The following is a 23,042-nucleotide window of genomic DNA, read 5'->3' on the forward strand; positions in this document are numbered from 1 at the left end:
TTTTATTGTGAAGCAAACAAAAAATAGATCAAAATAGTCAATGTGCATAACTTCAGTTCACCCCCCTAAAGTCAATAATTTGTAGAGCCACCTTTTGCGGCTATCACAGCTCCAAGTCGCTTTGGATAAGTCTCAATGAGCTTGCCACATCTTACCACTGGGATTTTTGCCCATTCCTCCTTGCAAAACTGCTCCAGCTCCTTCAAGTTGGATGGTTTGCGCTTGTGAACAGCAATCTTTGAGTCTGACCACAGATTTTCTATTGGATTGAGGTCTGGACTTTGACTAGGCCATTCCAACACATTTTACAGGTTTCCCCTTAAACCGCTTAAGTGTTGCTTTAGCAGTGTGTTTGGGGTCATTGTCCTGCTGGAAGGTGAACCTCCGTCCTAGCCTCAAATCACACACAAAGTGGTACAGGTTTTGATCAAGAATATTCCAGTATTTAGAACCATCCATCTTTCCCTCAACCCAGACCAGTTTCCCAGTCCCGTCTGCTGAAAAACAACCCCACAGCATAATGCTGCTTTCTTCTGGCCACTCTGCCATAAAGCTCAACTCTATGAAGCGTACGGCGTATTGTCGTCCTATGTACAGATACTCCAGTCTCTGCTGTGGAACTCTGTAGCTCCTCCAGGGTTACCTTAGGTCTCTGTGCTGCCTCTCTGATTAATGCCCTTCTTGCCCGGTCCGTGAGTTTTGGTGTGCGCCCATCTCTTGGCAGGTTTGCTGTTGTGCCATGTTCTTTCCATTTGGTTATGATAGATTTGATGGTGCTCCTAGGGATCAGAAAGATTTGGATATTTTTTTATAACCTAACCCTGACTTGTACTTCTCAACAACATTGTCCCTTACTTGTTTGGAGAGTTCCTTGGTCTTCATGGCAGTCTTTGGTTAGTGGTGCCTCTTGCTTAGGTGTTGCAGCCTCTGGGGCCTCTCAAAAAGGTGTGTATATGTAATGACCGATCATGTGACACTTAGATTGCACACAGGTGGACATCATTTCACTAATTATGTGACTTCTGAAGGTAATTGGTTGTGCCAGAGCTTTTTATGGGCTTCATAACAAAGGGGATGAATACATACACACAGGCCAATTATCATTTTTTTACTTCTGAAAAAAAGTTTTATGTATATATTTTTCTAATTTTACTTCACCAACTTAAACTATTGTGTTCTAAACCCGTCACATATAATTCTGATTAATAAAACATTGAACTAAAGGCTGTAATGTAACAAAATAGGTAAAAAGCCAAGGGGGTGATTACTTTTGCAAGGCACTGTAACTTTACAATGACACAGGAAAGCAATAGACAACTGGCCAAAAAAAACGCAGTCCATTTTTCTCATTTCTTTAAAGAGCTAAGACATCAATGACCACTCACACTCCTACTGGCCAACCATGATGTGTGTGGATAACCTACCATGATAAGGTAGGTTATAGGAATAATAGATTAAGCACAACATTTACAAACATCCACCATAAACACAAAGTGGAATGTTCGGTTTCCAGTTGCTTTTAAAATGTTTCTTGTAACTAGTGGAAAACCTGAGAAAAAATTGCAATTGTCAGAGCTGCATTTCTTACTGTTTTGTCAGGCACAAGTTATTGACTTCCTCCCAAACTTTGCAGCTGAGACAGCCAATTGAAAAACTGTAAGTAGATGAGGGGGTCCACTCAGAAATCTTTACCATAGATGCTATCTGCTTTTCTGTGCGTTTTTTTAATAATAATCTGTTTAGTAATGTCTCATTGGCCATTTAGTACAAAGGATTACCTGAGGTTTTTAATACAAATACAAAAGAGTGCAGTAGTTACCATAAAAAGGAATATGAAATGAATGCAATGCTCTATAAGATATTATTTGTAGAAAGCAGAAAATGGTCATTTGGGATGGAGATTAAAGAGAAACAGAGGCTTTTAACAGCTCAATATAAACTCCATGTGGAGTAGTATAACCTTCATACCAATGCAATATTTGTCTGTGAATTTAAGATTTTATAAGACCATTATCATGCGGTAAATCAACAAATCCAACATAATCTATGAATGGAGGATGGGCAAATGATTAATAAGCCCACCCCTTCACTTCAGATCATTTTTCATGCATAAAAACTGTAGTACTATCTTCTGTGAATGGAGGAGCTGGGTGGAAAGGGTGGGCATAGTTGAGCTGTCTTGAGCCTGTTACAGCCCCCTCAGTTCTATTAACCCATGCTGCAGCAGAAGATTATGGTAGTGGGAGTAAGGGGGCATTGGAGGAGGAAGATTTCTGCTAAGCAATGACAGAGCAGCACGATGGACACATCACATCAAAGGTAAGTACTATACTATGCATTGTGCTGATATCTTTCTTTAACCCTTAACCACTTAAGGACCAGGCCTGTTTTTGACATTTGTTGTTTACAAGTTAAAATCAGTCCATTACTTAGAACCCCCAAATACAATTTTTTGGGAAAAAAATACACTTCACTGAATAAAAAAAAGAAATAGTAAAGTTAGCCCAATTTTTTTTGTATATTGTGAAAGATGACGTTACGCCGAGTAAATAGATACCCAACATGTTACGGTTCAAAATTTGTGGAATGGCAACAGACTACGGTACTTAACAATCTCCATAGGCGATGCTTTAAAACATTTTAATGGTTACCAGTTTAAAGTTACAGAGGAGGTCTTTTACTAGAATTATTGCTCTCGCTCTGACATTTGCGGTGATACCTCACATGTGTGATTTGAATACTGTTTACATTTCCGGGTGTGACTTACGTATGCGTTTTCTTTAGTGCGCGAGCATGCGAGCATGCAGGGATGGGGGCGCTTTAAACATTTAATTTTTTTCTTATTTATTTTATTTTTTTTACACTGTCCCTTTAAAAAAAAAAAACAAAAAAAATCTGATCACTTTTATTGCTGTCACAAGGAATGTAAACCTCTCTTGTGACTGTAATAGGCAGTGAAAAGTGTACTCTTTATGGAGGGATCTGGGGTCTAAAAGACCCCAAACCCCTCTACTGCACTTAAAAGTATTCAAAATGCCAAAATCTGCATTTTTGAATACTTTTTTTTTTAAATTGGAGACATTGGCAGCTGAGTAAACTGGAAGTGACATTGTGACATTGTGATGTGTTGTCGCTTCTGGGTTACTACATTGAGGACCTGATCAAAGCCAACTCCAGCTTTATTCGGGACTCCGGCCAGCCGGCGGTCTTGCTGGCTGGTCATTAGGTACTCATGGTTGGACGGGAGACCCGGGCAGAGCGGCAGAAGGTGGCGGGGGGGCGTCCCCTCCTGTTCCTTGTGATAATGGCTGACCGACTGCTTAGTCGCATTGGTTGTTATTACCTGAAAGCTGACTACAGCTCTAAAAAAAACACTACCGGGGTGAAGCCTAAAGCTGCAGGCATCACCCCGGTACAACCACTTCCTCAGGTATGTCGTTTTGCTGGAAATTGTTAAAATAACACATACATCTTAAGGCCCGTACACACGACCAGAAAATCGTATGAAAAATACAGCTCTTGAAGCGATTGTATGATGTCCTGTTAGTTTATATAGAGCTTTCAAGAGCCGATCATTACAATTCATGCAAAATTATCCAATGAGACAAGCACAAACATTTTTATCATACAATATCAGATTGTACGGTTTTCGTTTAATGGGTACAGTTGTCATTCTAAAATACAATACAGTACATTACATCACATCTGAATTTTTATTCTGTCATATGAGAATTTTTGTAACTTTAGTAACCTCTTCATTTTCGAAATGAGACTAGTATGCAAAAAAAACCCACGGACAATCATTTGTCCGATAATCTCATTGTTTGTACCAGACATTAGTGAATTCTTTATGCTTTAAACTTTGTTATCAAGAGACATCTTAATCCTATGTTAAGAGACAATCTATTTTGGCAGGATGAAAAAATCTATAGCAGAATAAATACTTTTATCAATCATCTTACATATATGTTAAAAAGCCATCAAAAATTGATTAAAAGTAAAGTTTAATATATAAAGACTTTCCTATGGTTGCAAAATGAGTTCTGATAAATGTTAATTATGATGCATTTTAGTAAAGCTGGGTGTTTTTTTTTCTTTTATAATATATAAATACAGTAATAAGTAAATTGACAGACAGAGGTAGCTTAGTCACTGAGAGCAGACAAGACAGCTGGATCAACAAAATGCATTGGGGAAACTTTATTACAATGGTATCTTTTAGCCCATGATATGACATTTGCAGTTTATAAATCATAATTAACTGAGTAGTAAATGGGTATTCATTGTGTTGCTTTAGTATTTTGTTATCTATTCATTTTAGTGGGTAAAGGAGCACTAGACTGCAATTTACTGAAGGAGCCATCCTATTTGTGAATCCCCTATAAATATATTAAAGTACTCCTTACTGTTGCATTAAAGTGAACCTTAAAAGTAATTTCCATTAACTAGCGATTTTAGAATCTGTGAGCTGTGAAATAACATGGTCATATGAATTATAGAATACATTGCACATTTTTTTAAGGTTTGGAGCTTCTTGAGATAACAATTTATTGCCCAACACTGAACAGAACAAGAATTCCTTTTGCATAGTTCATTATATTTGATGCAAGGTTCTTCTTTCACGCAGTTGAATAACAGAATTGAATTATTCTAATTCTGGGATTATTAGTCTACAGATAAAGCTTGTCTGCTAGGAAAACCCCTTACCAAAATATATGATGCCAAGGGTATCTTTTTAGGCTTTTGTTTGCCTATGTAAAGGTGCAAAATAATTGTAGATAATGACATATTTTAAACCAAGTAATTTTATTATTAGCAGGAAGTACTTTATCTGATAGAAAGTATCAACCCGCTGAATCAAGGTCTGAATTTATATAAAAAGATGCATTGTGCTGAAAGGTTAATTGATTCAGGCTTTATATGTACATCTTTCAGCTGTTTTAATATATTCTACATTCTTCATACGGGAAAAATGAAAATGCTTCCTATAAAATACTCCATACCGTATGGAGTATTGAATATGCAATACCCTAAATATGTGGTGATATATTTTTATTCCCTTAGGTAAAGTGAGAGGCAATACAATTATTTATCCTTTAATTCTGATTAAAAAAAACTTTAATATTTAATGTGTATAGCTTACTTTCTAATTGCTTCTTGAATTACAACTTTTGTAAAGGTACAGTAAATATATATTTAATGCTTTAGTTTACTGACTGTAGGTCACAACTTATTATTAATATTCAGTCTCTAGAAAGGGGAACTTGAGTCCAAAACTGCCACTAATTTTAGAAATCTAACACTTCTAAAAAGAAGTAGGATATTCATTTTGTAGCAACTAAATGAATTCAAAGATATAAACAGCTATAAAAGAGGTGTGTCAATAAGCACTTTGACATACCATGGCACCCAACAGCTTTCCAAAGAGGTCAGATGGTATCTGGTATGCAGAGCATTGTAAGAAAAAAAACCCCCCACAACATTGAACACCAGAATTCAGTCTAGCACCTTGCATGCCCCTAGTCAACAGATCTAAACATTACTGAACTTTTATGCATGGAGTGAAGTGAAGAATGCATACTATATTACCTTATTCCTTATTTGGTCTGCATGAAATTAAAAGTCAGTATTACAAGGAACACGTTGTAATGGATTATCATTGAAGTCAAACATACTTTACAATATGATAGAGATCCGAAGAAGAGGGTAGTTCGCTACCTGTATCTTTATCAATGTCTATTAAATACATTGATCCATTATATTAAATGCATAAAGTGTGTGGCTTAAAGTGGAGTTCCACTGTTTTGTAAATTTATTAAAAGTCAGCAGCTACAAAAGTGTCCAGCAATGTGGCTGCCCGAAGCCTCGCTCCTCTCCCCCTCCCCCTCCTGCCGTCATTACTACTGTGGGCACCCAGCTGTGACAGCTTGTGGCTTCACAGCTGGGTGTGCACTGTGCTTTCCTAGTGGCCAGGCAATCTTCTGGGACCTGTGACATGTCCCAGAAGATTACAGAAAGGGAGGAGCTGCCTAGGGGGAGAGAAGGAGTCGCCTAGGCGGCGAGACGATGGAAGAAGAAAGTGGGAGAGGAAGTACCTGTCAAAACCAGGTACCCACTACCCCCCCCCCCAAAAAAAAAAATGGCATGTAAAGGGGTGAGTAGGGCTTAAAGGGGAAGGTCCACTTTTGGGTGGAACTCCGCTTTAAGGGTAGTCCATTGAGTCTTTCTGTCCTTCAGTAACTGTCTGCCCGTACGAGGTACTGGCAGACCGCTACACAGACAATCTGCAGGAGCCTGAGATTCGTGGGTGTAATGCCAGGCTCCTAAAAAAAATAATAATAATAATAATAATAATCAATGCATATTTTTTTACATGCAAAAAATGTGCATTTCTTATTAATTTATATATTTTTCTAAGAAAGATGAATTTGTTCTTTAATTACACACTGTAGATCCTCAACTCAATAACAATTGTAGCAACTGAAAATTATGAGAACTGCTGATAATGATCAGATTTACTAATTGATGGACCAACTCTACTTCACAAATTTGGAGATGTAGCAATCCACATGCCACATGCAATCAGACCTGGGACACTTAATTCCCATAATATCTGTGTCCACATTCACTTCTATTCCTATGCAGATTGTCTGAAAGAAAGGAGCCTTAGAAGTGAGATGATGATCATTCAATGGTCCTCATGACTATTTGTACCAGCAAAGGCCACCAGACACACCATCTGACTGATTTTAAGAGTTTGTTTCAGCTGAAAAAAAGCTAACAGAGATATCTGGGAACTTTCTCCTTCTGCCTCAGTAAGTGTATATGAGCATTATGAGCATACATGTTATCTTAAAAACTCTGTGCAATCGGTTTCTGAACATCTGACAGGCCTTTGTCAGCCTAATAGTCAATTTTACACCTTTTTTTCATTCATTTTAATATCTAACTAGATGACGTGGGTGAATACTTATGGTCAGGTAACAATAACCCAACCAATAATAGCCTGGTGTACAGTAGCCCTTTAATTTTTAATATTGGCTTATGCACATAATTTTGAGGCCCATACATTACCATACCATTTTTATTTTCTAGGGAAAGAACTAGAGACATAGTACAGTGTTACACTTGACCCCAAATGTTTAATGAACGGAAAAAATGAGTGCTGATGTTTAAAGCACGCAGTGAAGCATCAGCAACTCTAAGCTGTTATGTGTTGTCTTGTGGTGTTGCAAGCTCTGCAGTCACCAAACACAGGAATAATTGGAAAAGGAGTGAAACAGCACATTGTCACAGCATATTAAGGCAGCAGTAGAAGCTCTTCTTGTTTTCAGTAAGATAAACATATGGAAACGTCTGATTTTGTTTAGCTTCAGACACAGTTACAGGAAGCATATGGAAGCTAGAAAGTTAAAGTCAATTATAGAAAGGAGAACGGAATATATTAGTGTATGAAGAAGTATTGCAGTTACATTCCTGTTCCAACTCAAAAAGTCTACCTGTGTGGGCATCTTCTTGGGTTATGCTATGAAAATTATCCAATAATAGATTCTTATAAATTCCCCAAATGTAATTGCTGTGTTTGCTTTTTATAGATTTTCAATATCCTGTGTGCTGAAGATTTTTTTTTTTTAAGCTTGCAGAAGAGAGTAGATAAGTAGTTGTTTCAAAGTCTTTTACCCAGTGCAATACTGCAAGAAAGTTCTTAAAGCGGAGGTCCGCCCACCCCTGCAAAAACTAAAAGCCAGCAGCTGCAAATACTGCAGCTGCTGACTTTTAATAATAGGACACTTACCTGTCCTGGAGTCCAGTGATGTCGGCACTGCACACTGTCAGGTGCTGCTGCCGCCATTGCTAGTAAGGGAAATTGGGTAGTGAAGCATTACAGCTTCACGTTGGGTCCCTACTGTGCATGCGCGAGGCACCACTGCGCTCTTCTATTGGCCCGGTGGCGGGGAAGGAGGAGGGGGGAGGAGGAGGGAACCGAGCTGCTGACATAATGCGCCACAGCCCGGTCTCCTGGAAGTGGGGATAGGGTACCTGTCAGAGACAGGTATCCACTCCCCCTTCCCCCGAAAGGTGCCAAAAGTGGCACTGGAGGGGGGGAGGAGACAAATGACGGAAGTTCCACTTTTTGGTGGAACTCCGCTTTAAGAATAGAGTCAGCCAGGGCTAAATGCATAGACAGGCCAAACATTGTATCCAGACACCTTTTTGCAAGTGTAACAATGCAAAAGTGACAATGAACTCTTTGCATTTGCTCTTTTTTGGTCTGTTGAATAAAATATAGAGAGTAATTGAAAGTTTTTTTTTTTTTTATATATCTGCTCAATAAGTGCAAAAAAAACAAAACACTTTGATCATGTCAGTAATTCAGAGCTGTCCTATTCATTATGCCTGTTGTATCTCAAGGAGTCTAAGCAGCCCTTCTAGTTTTTTTTGGACTATAACCCCCCACTCAGGGTTATGTTGCCAGCCCAAAACAGGAAATTAAAAGCTGGTGGAATTTCTGTCAATATCAAAATGTAATTTTCTGTAGTTGCGGAGATGTACTATATAGTGTTATATTGACCTGACATACATGTATGTTGCCCATGGTGGGATTTTTGAGCTGTTTTTTGGATTATCCTCTATATTAAAGTGGAATATTGTGCCTATAGACCAACAAATCACTACTGACTATATAAACAAATCTTGTACTGAAAGCCTGCAACTGATGGCTTCCCTATGAAAAGGCTTGTTTAGTTAAAGTAGACTTCTGGCTATAAATTTAACTTGCCTTAAAACTGGCCCCTCCCCCTCTTAACATCTATGCTAAATAACGTATGCAAGGAAAAAAAAAAAAAAAAAAAAAAATATATATATATATATATATATATATATATATATATATATATATACACAGTATTTTTGGGGGATTTTATATAATAGACTAACAAAAAGTGGCACATAATTGGGAAGTGGAAGGAAAATTATAAATCTTTTTCAAATTTGTTTACAAATAAATATGTGAAAAGTGTGGCGTACATTTGTATTCAGCCCCCCCCCCCCCCGAGTCAATACTTTGTAGAACCACCTTTTGCTGTAATTACAGCTGAAAGTCTTTTTGGGGATGTCTCTACCAGCTTTGCACATCTAGGGAGTGAAATTTTTGCCCATTCTTCTTTGCAAAATAGCTCAAGCTCTGTCAGATTGAATGGAGAGCATCTGTGAACAGCAATTTTCAAGTCTTGCCACAGATTCTCAATTGGATTTAGGTCTGGACTTTGACTGGGCAATTCTAACACATGAATATGCTTTGATCTAAACCATTACATTGTAGCCCTGGCTGTATGTTTAGGGTCATTGTCCTGCTGGAAGGTGAACCTCTGTCCCAGGCTCAAGTCTTTTGCAGACTCTAACAGGTTTTCATCTAAGATTGCCCTGTATTTGGCTCCATTAATCTTCCAATCAACTCTGACCAGCTTCTCTGCTGAAGAAAAACTTCCCCACAACCTGATGCTGCCACCACCATGTTTCACGGTGGTGATTTTGTGTTCAGGGTGATGTGCAGTGCTTTCTGCCACACATAGCATTTTGCTTTTAGGCCAAAAAGATCAATTTTGGTCTTATCTGACCAGAGCATCTTCTTCTACATGTTTGCTGTGTCCCCCACATGGTTTCTCACAAACTGCAAACGGGACTTACTATGGCTTCTTTCAGCAATGGTTTTCTTCTTGCCACTCTTCCATAAAGGTCAAATTTGTGAAGTGCATGACTAATAGTTGTCCTGTGGACAGATTCTCCTACCTGAGCTGTCGATCTCTGCAGCTCCTCCAGAGTTCCCATGGGCCTCTTGGTTGCTTCTCTGATTATTGCTCTCCTTGCCCGGCCTGTCAGTTTAGGTGGACGGCCATGTCTTGTTAGGTTTGCAGTTGTGTCATACTCTCCATTTTTGGATGATGGATTGAACAGTGCTCTGTGAGATGTTCAAAGCTTGGGTTATAATTTTTAGAACCTAACCTTGCTTTAAACTTCTCCACAACTTTATCTCTGACCTTTCTGATGTGTTCCTTGGGCTTCATGATGCCGTTTATTTATTAAGGGTCTCTAACAAACCTCTGAGGACTAGATAGTGAGATTAAATTACACACAGGTGGACTCTATTTACTAATTAGGTGACTTCTGAAGGCAATTTGTTCCACTAAATTTTAGTTAGGGATATCAGAGTAAAGGGAGCTGAATACAAATGCACTCCACACTTTTCACATATTTATTTGTAATCTGGAAAACCATTAATCATTTTCCTTGCTTGTCTTCAGGCTGCTTCGGTCTGGTCATGTGATCCAGTTCCCGTGTCAGCCATCATTGCTACAGGGGAGAGGAGGGGCACCGACAGTGAATGGGCCATTGAAGCCTATTAGTGATGTCACCCCTCCCAGGTTTACTAGCCATCATCGGAGCACTCTCTCCTCTGCCCTGCAGCTGCCACTGGCTGACACAGGGGATCATGCAATTGGAGCAGGCTAAAGGTAAGTGAATATTTCTTTCACAATATTTTTATTGAGTAAAGACAAACAAAACAGTGGATAGACTCCGAAGCCAGTGGCGGAAAGTAGTGAATACATATTTCTTACACAGGTTAGTTAACATAGTTGTTAAGAGAGGAGAGAGAACAGTTTTTAGGCGAGTTAGGTATATAGCCAGAATTTCAATTTTAAAGTGGTATTGAATTCCTCCATTTTTTTTCTATTGGTCACTTTGCAGATTGATGCCATAATGTGCTAGAATGTACCATATACAGTGGATATAAAAAGTCTACACACCCCTGTTAAAATGTCAGGTTTCTGTGATGTAAAAACAATGAGACAAAGATAAATAATTTCAGAACTTTTTCCACCTTTAATGTGACCTATAAACTCTACAACTCAATTGAAAAACAAACTGAAATCTTTTAGGTGGGGGGGAAGTAAAAATAAAAAACTCAAATAATATGATTGCATAAGTGTGCACACCCTTAAACTAATACTTTGTTGAAGCACCTTTTGATTATATTACAGCACTCAGTCTTTTTTTGGTATGAGCCTATCAGCATGGCACATCTTGACTTGGCAATATTTCCCACTCTTCTTTGCAAAGACATTCTAAATTTGTCAGATTGAGAGAGAATCTCCTGTGCACAGCCCTCTTCAGCTCACCCCACAGATTTTCAATCAGATTGAGGTCTGGGCTCTGGCTGGGCCTTTCCAAAATTTTAATCTTCTTCTGGTGAAGCCATTCCCTCTACCTTGACTAAGGCCCCTGTTCCAGCTAAAGAAAAACAGCCCCAAAGTATGATGCTGCAACCGCCATGCTTCACTGTGGGTATGGTGTTTTTTTGCTGATGTGCACTGTTGATTTTGCACCAAACATAACTGTTGGAATTATGGGCAAAAAGTTCAAGCTTAGATTTATCAGACCATAATACATTTTCCCACATGCTTTTAGGAAACTTCAGATATGTTTTTGTAAAATTTTGCAAAATTTAGACAGAAGTCTTTGTAAGAAAAGACTTCTGTCTTGCCACTCTACCCCATAGCCCAGATATTTGAAGAATATGGAAGATTTTTGTCACATGTACCACACAGCCAGTACTTGCCAGATATTCTTGAGGCTCCTTTAATGTTGCTGCATGCCTCTCGGCTTCCTCCCTGACCAGTTTTCTTCTAGTTTTTTTCATCAATTTTGGATGGATGTCCAGTTCTTGGTAATGTCACTGTTGTGCCATATTTTCTTCACTTGATCTTCTCTGTGTTCCATGGTATATCTAATGCCTTGGAAATTCTTTTGTACCCTTCTCCTGACTGATACACTGCACACTTATGCAACCAATTTTTTTTTTGTTTTACCCCCCCCCCCCAAAGAAAAAAATTCATTTTTTTTTTTTTTTTTCAATTGAGTTGTACAGTTTATAGTTCACATTAAGGGTGGAAAACGTTCTGAAATTATTTATCTTTGTCTCATTTTTTTACATCACAGAAACCTGACATTTTAACAGGGGTGTGTAGACTTTTTATATCCACTGTACTACCACATTATGACAAATTTACCTCTGAAATGGAGACCTCCAGCGCTGAGCTGTCACCCCTCTCGGTGTCTCCACCTTTGCCTGATTTTCCTTCTGGGCTTGTCCTATCTGTCCGCTTAAATGTCTGGGCAGTCAATGGCGTCACTCTTGTGCGTGCATGCAGGAAGCACTTCACCAGCAGGTGACATACATGTGGTCTGAACTGTTCATGCTCCGCTCAAATTACATTTTTGCTGGTTTTGGAGAGGCATTTATGACATTTTGATGTTGCTATGAGAGTTTATTACAGCTTTAATTAAAAGGAAAGTTAGATCTTCTGATCTTCGTATTTGTTCAACTAACATATCGATGGCTTTGGATTAACATAACAGACAGGCAAATACCAAAATTGACAGGAGAGTTTAGTATTGGTAGCCACTGTGTTTTCTCAGCACAGGTTTCCTTTGAGACCATGATTGTGAGAAAATGCTCCAAAAAGATAGTGTTATAAATGTACATTTTTTTTCCACATACCATCTATAGTTTTATGCATGTATAGGGCTTTCCAGTAGACTTAAATAAATGAAGTAAATACTTTTGACTGATGATTGCTTCTCTTATTGAGTTTCACCCATCATTCTCACAGTTTCTACCCTGCTTTGCTCACTTGTCAGCATAGTTTAGCACATAAGAAATCTGTCATTCACTGCTTTCTGTTACAGAGCCAGGTAGTGGGAATGCCTAGGGTACAAAGACTTCTGCCCTTGACTATAGTAACAGACAAGGTTTTATAACATTTTTTTCTTTAATGAGATTCAGCCAATCCAGTAACACATTTACCACACCTGACACTAAAAAGTAAGCAGATGTCATTTTAGAAAGTTATTCTCTGCTTAAAATAGAAGCCACGGCTATGGCAAAGTCTGTAGCGCTTAATTCCCTGTTACCAAGATTTATAATGCTAATTAAAATGTGCTGCTCGCTAGTGTTCCTTTATAAGGATTGTATGTATGTGCATGGCCTGGCATTAACCTGCTCACTGCTAAAGCCTAATCATTGTTATATCCTTTCCTCAGAACCCTGATTATCTTGTATACTGGTAAAAGCTCATTCAAAGTCATCTGGACTATGTAACAGAGCCAGTGATGTATTTTCTGGTAATTAGTTTTGCAGGGAAAATCTATGCGTCTGCAATTGGTAGATCACATGTCCAGTGCCACTGTGTGCTCTTATATCCAGAAACTCACAACATCAAGTCTGAATAGAATTAAAGTCACTATGCCTTCACCTGAACACAGAATTAGAATTTCCACATGTTTGATCCAGTGAGTGATTACAGGCGTGAACGAGTTTAAATTATATCCCCATTTTGTGAAATGAAAGGAACCCAATGTTTTGTCTGCTTTGCCATGGCTAAAAATATACAGTAGACTTATTTCTTTTGTAGAAAATACCATTTTGCGCCTGCTGTTTTGTAAAGGTTGCCAGCTCAATAAAGCTTACTGAAAGGCGCAAGGGTCATTTTATTTTTTTCACCTGTGTTTGTTAGTGTTTTCTGTTGGGCTAATGTCACATTGATATCATTGGGTTACAGAACGGCCTGGAAAGCAGTAATTGCATTGGAGGCACCAAGCTGAAAAGTTCTATTTTTATTAAAGACACAGTACCACTTGTATGAAATAAAGAAATCTGAAAAGACTGTCGGGTTTTAGACTTTATGTATTTGATGTGCTAGAAGGAAAGCTAGGGGCTTTGTTTTGTTTTTTTATATTGGAGGTTATGCCTAAAATTTATTAAACTAGCATTATGAATGTAACATTATCATAACCTCAGAACTGCTTGCAATTCTGTTCTCACAAAAGTAGATTTTGGGGGCTACAAACCACCCCCATACGGCTAGTTAAAATGTTTTGCTAGTCCTAGAAAATCATAGTGCCAGAAAATTAATCAGGAAAGATAAAACATTTTTACATACCTTTCCAGAAAAGGAAACCGTGGTAGTAGTATACATAAATGTAATTTTTAAAAACAATGTTGGAGGTATCCTTTGAAACTAAATGGTCCTAGTACAAAACCTGAACAGTGCCTTCCTTATATACAGTATAAATGTTTTACTATTATGTTTTAAAATCATGTATAACTTTGGTATTCGTTTTTTTTTTTCCTTTAAATAAGCTTAACAAGCTTATCAGGATTAAATAACAGAAGTAAAAAAGGAGTGCGAAAGATACACAGAAAATAATAACTAAATCTTTGCTAAGTAAAGGGAAATTGAATTAATGTCTAGGTCCCTATGACCTCACTGGCCTACTAAAAAACATTTTTCTTTACATTCCTTGTAATTACAACCTGGTATAAAATAACAGCACCTATTCACAGGTTCCCAATGATGTGATCATCATACTATTGCTTATTGGACAAAATACAAACAAACACACACAAATTATGATCATGGATCATAAAGTATCATCATGTTACCATTGAATAGAGATTCAATACAAGGCAAGCAGCACTGAATATTGAAGTGCATAAAATATCACTCTAAGTCACAGTCTTTTATAATAGTTGATTTAGAATTTAGGAAATCGGGTTCATTGGAAAATAGGTGCTGAAATCAAAAAGCACCCCAGTAAATTTTAAGTAAATATACTGTGAGCATGAAAGGGATAGACATAAAGACATACCCTGGAATTTATAAAGACTGGCACAGACAGATTTTGCAAAACTGCCTCTCATGCATTCCAAAAGTGATGAAGAATGCACTAAATTCATGTACCTGTCTAGAAATTGTACTTGAATTTGGCTGATGCTACGCCACTTTTAGAATGCAAACAAGACAAAATCTGTCTGAGCCAATTTTTCTCTCTGTATGCCGAAAGAGAGTTTAGTCCTAATTAGCTCCATTTTTACATTGAGTGAGACACAATGTACGGTAAAAAAAAAGCACATGTTAGAACTATAAACAAAACTGAGGAACGGGTATATCAAAGAATCAATCCACTATGTTATAATGGTCACTCATAGATCGCTCACCATGTCGGGCATTGTTACCGTAACCAGAAACGTAATACAGAAAACAAATCCTGGTGTAAAGCACCAGAAAATAGGGGTTACTACAGTAACAATTGGATCATACTAGAGTGTATCTAAAAAAAAAATCCTTATTTATTAATGGACAAAATATTGCACAGTGTAAAGTACAGTGGAGCCTTAGATTGCGAGTAATGCAGTTAACGAGCATTTCACAATACGAGCAATTATTTAAAAAAAAATCCTGACTCGGTTTGTGAGTGTTGTCCTGCAAAATGAGCAGGATTCAAGCCTCTGCGGTGTGCAGTACCTCATTTGGCCAGAGGTGCGGGGTGCCGGTGACACTCGGAGCCCTTCGGAGCCATTTGGAAATACTAGGAAACACTCAAATACTCAGTTCCCGAGTGTTTCTGAGCCTTTCCAAGGGTTTCCTAGTGCATCTGAGCGGTCTCTGAGTATTTCCGAGTCTCTCCGGCACACCCCCCCACCTTTGGCCACATGCGGTATTGTATGCAATAAAAGTCAATGTGAAACTAATTATCTTCGTTTCCATTGACTTCTGTGGGGAAACTCGCTTTGATATGCGAATGTTTTGGATTACAAGCATTCTCCTAGAACGGATTGTGCTCATAATCCAAGGTTCCACTGTATAAGTAAAAAGAGTAATAACACAGCTTCACAACAACATAGGTTTCCACATCTATACTACAATGAGTACATGGGGTGTGGACATGACAACATAAAGAATAAACGCCCGGACACCATGTGGCGACACACAGGTAAATTGTCTGGCAAATAATCGCCTAGTTGTGGAAATAAGTGTGGGTCATTTCTTTGAGAAAAGACATCATGTCTGTGTGTGGCCCCAAAGAGGGTGAAGCCAGCTGGTATTGCTAATAGCAATGGCAAGAATGAGTTAAATTGATGACAGTGATGTGAGGGAAATGAATTCCAAACTGGAATATGTGGGAGGGGAACCAACGTATCTTTCAGTTCTGGAAAAATGATAAGTACACCAGTGGTGTATTTAGGTTTAGTGCTGCCCTAGGCCTGACTAAACCCATGCACCCCTAATTTAAATATGACCCACCCCTTCTTGTCAAGGCCACACTTTGAGTTTAAGTCCCACACTGTATTCTGTAAACCACACCCCTTCCATTTTAAGCTCCACCTTTTCATTTTAGAGCTCCACCTCTTCCTCTCTCTACATTAAAAGTGGGTACCAAGTGTAGCCTCATCACTGCCCTTCAATGCAGCCTCATCAGTACCCATCAATGCAGCCTCACCTGTGCCCATTGATGCAGCCTCACCGGTGCCCATTGATGCAGCCTCACCGGTGCCCATCGATGCAGCCTCACCGGTGCCCATCAATGCAGCCTCACCGGTGCCTATCAATGCAGCCTCACCAGTGCCCATCAATGCAGCCTCACCAGTGCCCATCGATTCAGCCTCACCGGTGCCCATCAATGCAGCCTCACCGGTGCCCATCGATTCAGCCTCACCAGTGTCCATCAATGCAGCCTCACCGGTGCCCATCAGCACGGCCTCACCGATGCCCATCAGCGCAGCCTCACCGATGCCCATCAGCGCAGCCTCACCGATGCCCATCAGCGCAGCCTCACCGATGCCCATCAGCGCAGCCTCACCGATGCCCATCAGCGCAGCCTCACCGGTGCCCATCGATTCAGCCTCACCAGTGTCCATCAGCGCAGCCTCACCGATGCCCATCAGCGCAGCCTCACCGATGCCCATCAGCGCAGCCTCACCGATGCCCATCAGCGCAGCCTCACCGATGCCCATCAGCGCAGCTTCACCGATGCCCATCAGCGCAGCCTCACCGGTGCCCATCAATGTAGCCTCACCAGTGCCCGTCAATGTAGCCTCACCAGTGCCCGTCAATGCAGCCTCATCAGTGCCCATCATCACAGCCTCATCAGTGCCCATCATCGCAGCTTCACCAGTGCAGGTTATCAGGGGCCATCAGTGCGGCCTCATCAGTGCCCATCACTTTAGCAAATCAGTGCTACCTTATCAGTACAGCTGAAGATTGCCGCCTAATCAGTGGCAATAAGTGCTCTTTAGACCTCTTTAGACCTCTTTAGAGACCTTTCACACTGAAAGCGCCCCGGCGTCGGCGGTAAAGCGGCGCTATTTTTAGCACCGCTTTACTGTCGTTTTAGCAGCGCTATTCGGCCGATAGCGGGCGGTTTTAAAAGGGTTAAATCCGCCTTCAAAACACTGCTGCAGCACTGCTTTGCAGGTTGTTTTAAAACCGCCCACTAGTGGCCGAAAACCCCTGCAAAAACTAGGGTAAAGCGTCGCTAAAAATAGCGGCGCTTTACCACCGACAGCCCTGACGCCCCAGTGTGAAAGGGTTCTTAGTGAAAGTTCATGTACTGCAAAGTTTGCAGTACATGAACTTTCACTGAAGGTGGACTGTGTAATGAGTTTGTAGCATGGATCACTTTATTGCAATATCATGATCTGTATATTCATTTCCATATTGAGCATAGATTGGCTGCTTGGCACATGCACCCAAGCAGCCAATCTGTGCTCATGGTCATGATATTGCAATAAAGTGATCCCATGCATGTGCACATTACTGTACAAGAGTAATAGTAATTTAATCTACAGTATTTTACCTGCTGTCCTGGCTATGGGGTAGGAGGTTCCCCTCGTGCTTCTCCCTCTCTCCTCCTCCTGTCATCAGACAGACCCTGCCTGAGACGAGTGATGCAGGAAAGTTGAATGGAGGAGGGTAGAGGGCAGAGCTTTAGGCTCCGCCTCCGCCCATCCAAATTACATGCAGCCAGTCACCACGGCCGCTCATGGGGGTGCGATTCCCCCCCTGCCAAGCACGCCATCACACCACAGGAAGCTGGCCGCTGGAGCCTGCATTTGTGTGGGAGAAGGCCGTGGGATTTGGGTCTCAGGAAGGCGGGTGGGGGGGTGACTTTTTCGCCCCCCCCCGCAAAGTGCCACCCTAGGCCTGGGCCTTGTCGGCCTAGGCCTAAATACAGCACTGAAGTACACGTTGTATTACAGCCCCATAGTTTCAGCACTGTTGGGAGTATGCAGACTATAAATCCATATCCGGTTGCTCAAATGTGGTATGCTGTGTAATGTACTTAACAGCTGAAAATACAGTTCTGCACTGTACACATGGTCGGATTTTCCGACGGAAAATGTGTGATAGGACCCTGTTGTCGGAAATTCCAACCGTTCCATCGGAATTTCCAACACACAAAGTTTGAGAGCTTGCTATGAAATTTTCCGACAACAAAATCCGTTGTTGGAAATTCTGATCGTGTGTACAATGTAAATCCGACGCACAAAGTGCCACACATGCTCAGAATAAATTAAGAGACAAAAGCTATTGGCTACTGCCCCGTTTATAGTCCCGACGTACGTGTTTTACGTCACCGCGTTTAGACCGATCGGAATTTCCGACAACTTTGTGTGACCGTGTGTATGCAAGACAAGTTTGAGCCAACATCCGTCGGAAAAAAATCCATGGATTTTGTTGTCGGAATGTCCGATCAATGTCCGACCGTGTGTACAGTGCATTCCTCTGGGAAAAAAAAAGCCTGCTGATTAAGGCCACTTTCACTCTGAGGCACTTTACAGGCGTTTTAGCGCTAAAAATAGCTTCTGCAAAGTGCCTCTTCTGTCACTCCAGTGTGAAAGCCTGAGTATTTTCACACTGGGGCGGTGCGTTTGCGAGACGTTAAAAGTCCTGCAAGCAGCATCTTTGGGGCAGTGGAGGAGCGGTGTATACAGAGCTTCTCCACCGCACCTGCCTATTGGAGTGTTTAGTTAGATATGCTGATCCTAATTTTCTTTTTTTTGGACCACTACTGGGAGTGTAGCCTTATGCACTAGATCGCAACTTCAGCAATTTTAATCACTAACAAGTGGTTAGCTGTGTACATTGTATTTATGTTTGATGGTTCTTTTAATGGTTAAAACAGAATTCAAGGCAAACAGCTAAACACACAATTGAAATACATATATGACAGTTGCTTTACCTACCAAAAGGTTTGAATCTCTGTTTATGCAGGCTCGGAATTATCGCAGTCCTGTCACAGCCCTGTCAGGTTGATGAAGCAATATAGTGATTGTGATTGGACAATGATGGAGAAGCAGCAAAATGAAGAGCTCCTTCCCCTGTTCTCCTCCTCATAGCATGTGCACTTTACAGCATGCCTTGTTTCTAGTGCTGAAGCCAACTTCTAACTCTAAAAATGCACTAAAAAAAAATACTGAAACTTTTTTTTTTTCTATGAATGCATAGCTGCATGAATTGGTGTTTTCTGTATCTGGCTGGACATCAGCCTTAAAGCGATATTAAACCCAAAACCAAAAATTAATTATATTGCAGCTTACAAATCATTAGTTGTGGTGGCTGCATCAGTTTTCTTTTCTTTGGCTATTTTCCCTACTGTTTTCACCTGGCCAGTAACACACCTACTGTATTAGTGAAACACATGTCTGGATGAATGAGCACAGTTGGCATAACAGACAGAAGCATTGTCGGTTTGGGTGGGAGGGTAGTGTTAAATGTATTAGCAGATTAAAATACAATAACAAATTGAAGCCAAACTCTAGCTCAGTTACAGCAGTTTGTTTTTCCTTTTGGGATAAAGGTTTTAAAATAAATAAATAAAAGCTCATCATTATAAGCACCCCTGTCAGTGTTAAATGGCTTGTCTCACCCATGGAAACTGTTACATTCTGATACATTCTGTTGGAGAGCTTGTGCTTTTTAAAAGCAAAAGACTTGCTGGCAGGATAACTAGATGAAAGTAAAGAAAGCCAAAAATAGAAAATAAAAGCAGTCATCACATCTAATAACTGGTAAGCTGCAATATAATAAATGTTTGTTTTTGGGCTTAATACTGCTTTAAGGTCTTAGTTTTCTATATAACGAAAGCATCAAATTTGGTTACCTTTAGTGCAGTGTGCTCACGTGTTGCATAAATGTTACCATGGCAGGTCTAATGCCCTGTACACGCGGTCGGATTTTCCGACGGAAAATGTGTGATAGGACCTTGTTGTCGGAAATTCCGACCGTGTGTAGGCTCCATCACACATTTTCCATCGGAATTTCCGACACACAAAGTTTAAGAGCTTGCTATAAAATTTTCCGACAACAAAATCCGTTGTCAGAAATTCCGATCGTGTGTACACAAATCCGACGCACAGTGCCACACATACTCAGAATAAATTAAGAGACGAAAGCTATTGGCTACTGCCCCGTTTATAGTCCCGACGTACGTGTTTTACGTCACCGCGTTCAGAACGATCGGATTTTGTGTGACCGTGTGTATGCAAGACAAGTTTGAGCCAACATCCGTCGGAAAAAATCCATGGATTTTGTTGTCGGAATGTCCGATCAATGTCCGACCGTGTGTACAGGGCATTAGGGTCAAATAGCACGAGTGATCAATTTTCTGCTAGCAACTCCCCAGCAACAGCATCCATAAAAGCCTGCTTACCTTCTCCTATGCTTACACTCTTACTGGCATGAACAACAATGTCACTAGTGAGTGACGCATACATACATACATGCATACAACAAGAAGACTAGACAGGAGAGGGTCAGAGAAAAAGGGATAAGTAGTGTAGTACATAAAAAAGCAAATAGATTAAAACAGACATGCAGAATATCACTCTGGAAAACCGCATTTGTACACACTAATTATAAACCCTTATCTAAGGAACTGCAAGTTGCTTTTCTCTTCAAGAGCATTCCCATTGTGTATTAGGTACTGTTTACTGTAGTCTTTAATCAGCATTTGATCACAAAATAATACTGTATTACCATCAATAAAGGATGCATAGGAAGCAAAGGGTAAAACTCTTATGCATTTTCTGTGTTTTACATCTAAGGATTTAGAGCACATAACAGTAGGAACAGACTACTAAAAAAAACCTGTTTAGATTGCTTATTGAAGTTAAGGAAAACAGATCCCCAGGGCTGCTTCTATTTCAGTTATTAAAAAAGAAACATTACAATTATTTCACAAACCACAGAAAATTTTAGTTGCCAAAACAAGATGATTCTGAAACTCGATAGAGTGTAAAGGAAAATAAAAATCATTGTTTGATGTATCAGTAATTCCTGAGGGATCACTTTTACAACATGTCTTTGAAAAGGATTGTGGAATTTTATTAGCCTATATTGCAAACTCAAATAGTACAAGCTAATCTAGTGTTTTATTTAAGTTTCCTAACTTGTTTTAGAAAAACCACTATCATTACATTTGTGATTTAGCTTTGCACATAGAGTTGGTTGTTAGTCTATAGACATTCATAAAGAGCTGTTACTGACCCACTCCCCATTTTCAAAGCATACGATTTGTTGGAAGGCTACATTGTTTTTGCTGGGGCAGAAGCAGGGTGAGCTTATTTGGCTTAGACCATGACATTAAAGTGAAGCCAATACTGCTAAGCCGGTCTTCCCAGCTGCCAAGTGCTGACATGGGGGGGCCCATGCTTACTCTCCTCCCTACAGAGGCGGAAGGCAAAGTTTAATGATTTTAATAAGACTTAAAATTAGCTTTGACTACAGATATTCTGCTGTTGGAATGCCTGGATGGTGTACAAAACTAAGGTGCCAACCTTTTGACACCTGAACAAAAATGTAAAAATTCTGTGATCTTCTTACCTTGTTTACAATTTTTATATTTTATTGGTGCAACTGTTGATACATTTAGCAAACGTGAAGCCCAAGTATTCTAGGAAGTAGTATTGTCATAATATAGTTAAATCTTAAATATCATTGTGATTCCCCTGAACAAGATAAGATATACTTGTCAAAAACTTTATGGGCTGGATTAAGGGCTAAGTTAGTGAATTTTGTACACTTCAAGTCAAGTGTAAGAAACCCTTAAAATTACTCTGAGACTTGAGAATAATGTCAATGGTTAGAAAAAAAATGTTCAATGCAAGCATCACTTGAGCAGCCTGTAAGAGCAGAAGCCCACCAGCTGAGAGAATCAACTCTTGGCAGAGTGCTGGGGATTGATTTAAACAGCTGTACAACAATATAAAGCCCCCCAAACTCTACCACTTAAACCAGAGCATGATTGTAAATCTGTATTAAATTTCAGATCATTGTATAAATAGATTTTTTTAAAAATATATTAGGATCAATTGCAAAGGGTTCTTTGTTCTCTGTCCCAATATATTGTGTTCATATGCAAGGCCAAAATCTGGTAACATATTTTTAAGGTACCACAACTAGAAACACAGGTCTTTTGATAAAAAAGTATCACAAAGTTTATTTGAAAATATTAAAATTTACACAATAATATAGAAGCATGAACCATTGTCATAACCCTACTTTGTGTCTTGGGAATGAAAGTAAGGAGGATCCTACTTTTTTTTAAGGTCAAGTTCTCCTTTATTAAACTTTTTGAACATAGGTGAAAATAATTTCATTTTATCTTAATTCATAAATTATATGGCATTATCAATTCAAATAATTAATTTCAGTCCTAAATATTTTCTTTCCCAAAAGATTTATGATTGTCCGTACATTACTACTTTTTCATATTATTCCCTAAAATACACAGTAAAGCTTTTAGTTGGCCGGTGACCGGTAAATTTCTCATTGTGACATTTGGGGCCCCATATATCATTGTATGAAGAGTAACTAAGTTACTGCAAGAACATTAACCGCTGCCTTTCTCCAAGTAAATATGGGCAATATATCAAGATGAATTCTAATAAGCTTTTTGCAGCAGTCATTAGATTAGAAACAAGTTAAATGAGTCGTTTATTGGTTTACAATCTTTTTTGTTTATTCATTCACATTTTAAAAAGAAACAGTAAGTGAAATAAATATATTCCATATGATTCACCACATGTGAAGCCACACCTGTTCCACTGCAGAATTAGAATTTGTTCATATACAGTGCACAGTGGCTAATAACTGCAAGGGTATGTACTTAATACAGCATTATGTAAAATTTCTCTAGAC

General features: G+C 39.5%; 1 protein-coding gene across 5 annotated transcripts in view; it reads left to right on the forward strand.

Moving 5' to 3' along the window:
• The window catches only part of FGF14 (fibroblast growth factor 14), a 776,206-nt gene that overhangs the window by 593,652 nt on the left and 159,512 nt on the right, over positions 1-23,042 (forward strand). The gene's annotated exons all lie outside the window — the stretch shown is intronic.

This window comes from Aquarana catesbeiana, linkage group LG02, assembly GCF_042186555.1.
Source record: "Aquarana catesbeiana isolate 2022-GZ linkage group LG02, ASM4218655v1, whole genome shotgun sequence".
Lineage (NCBI taxonomy): Eukaryota > Metazoa > Chordata > Amphibia > Anura > Ranidae > Aquarana > Aquarana catesbeiana.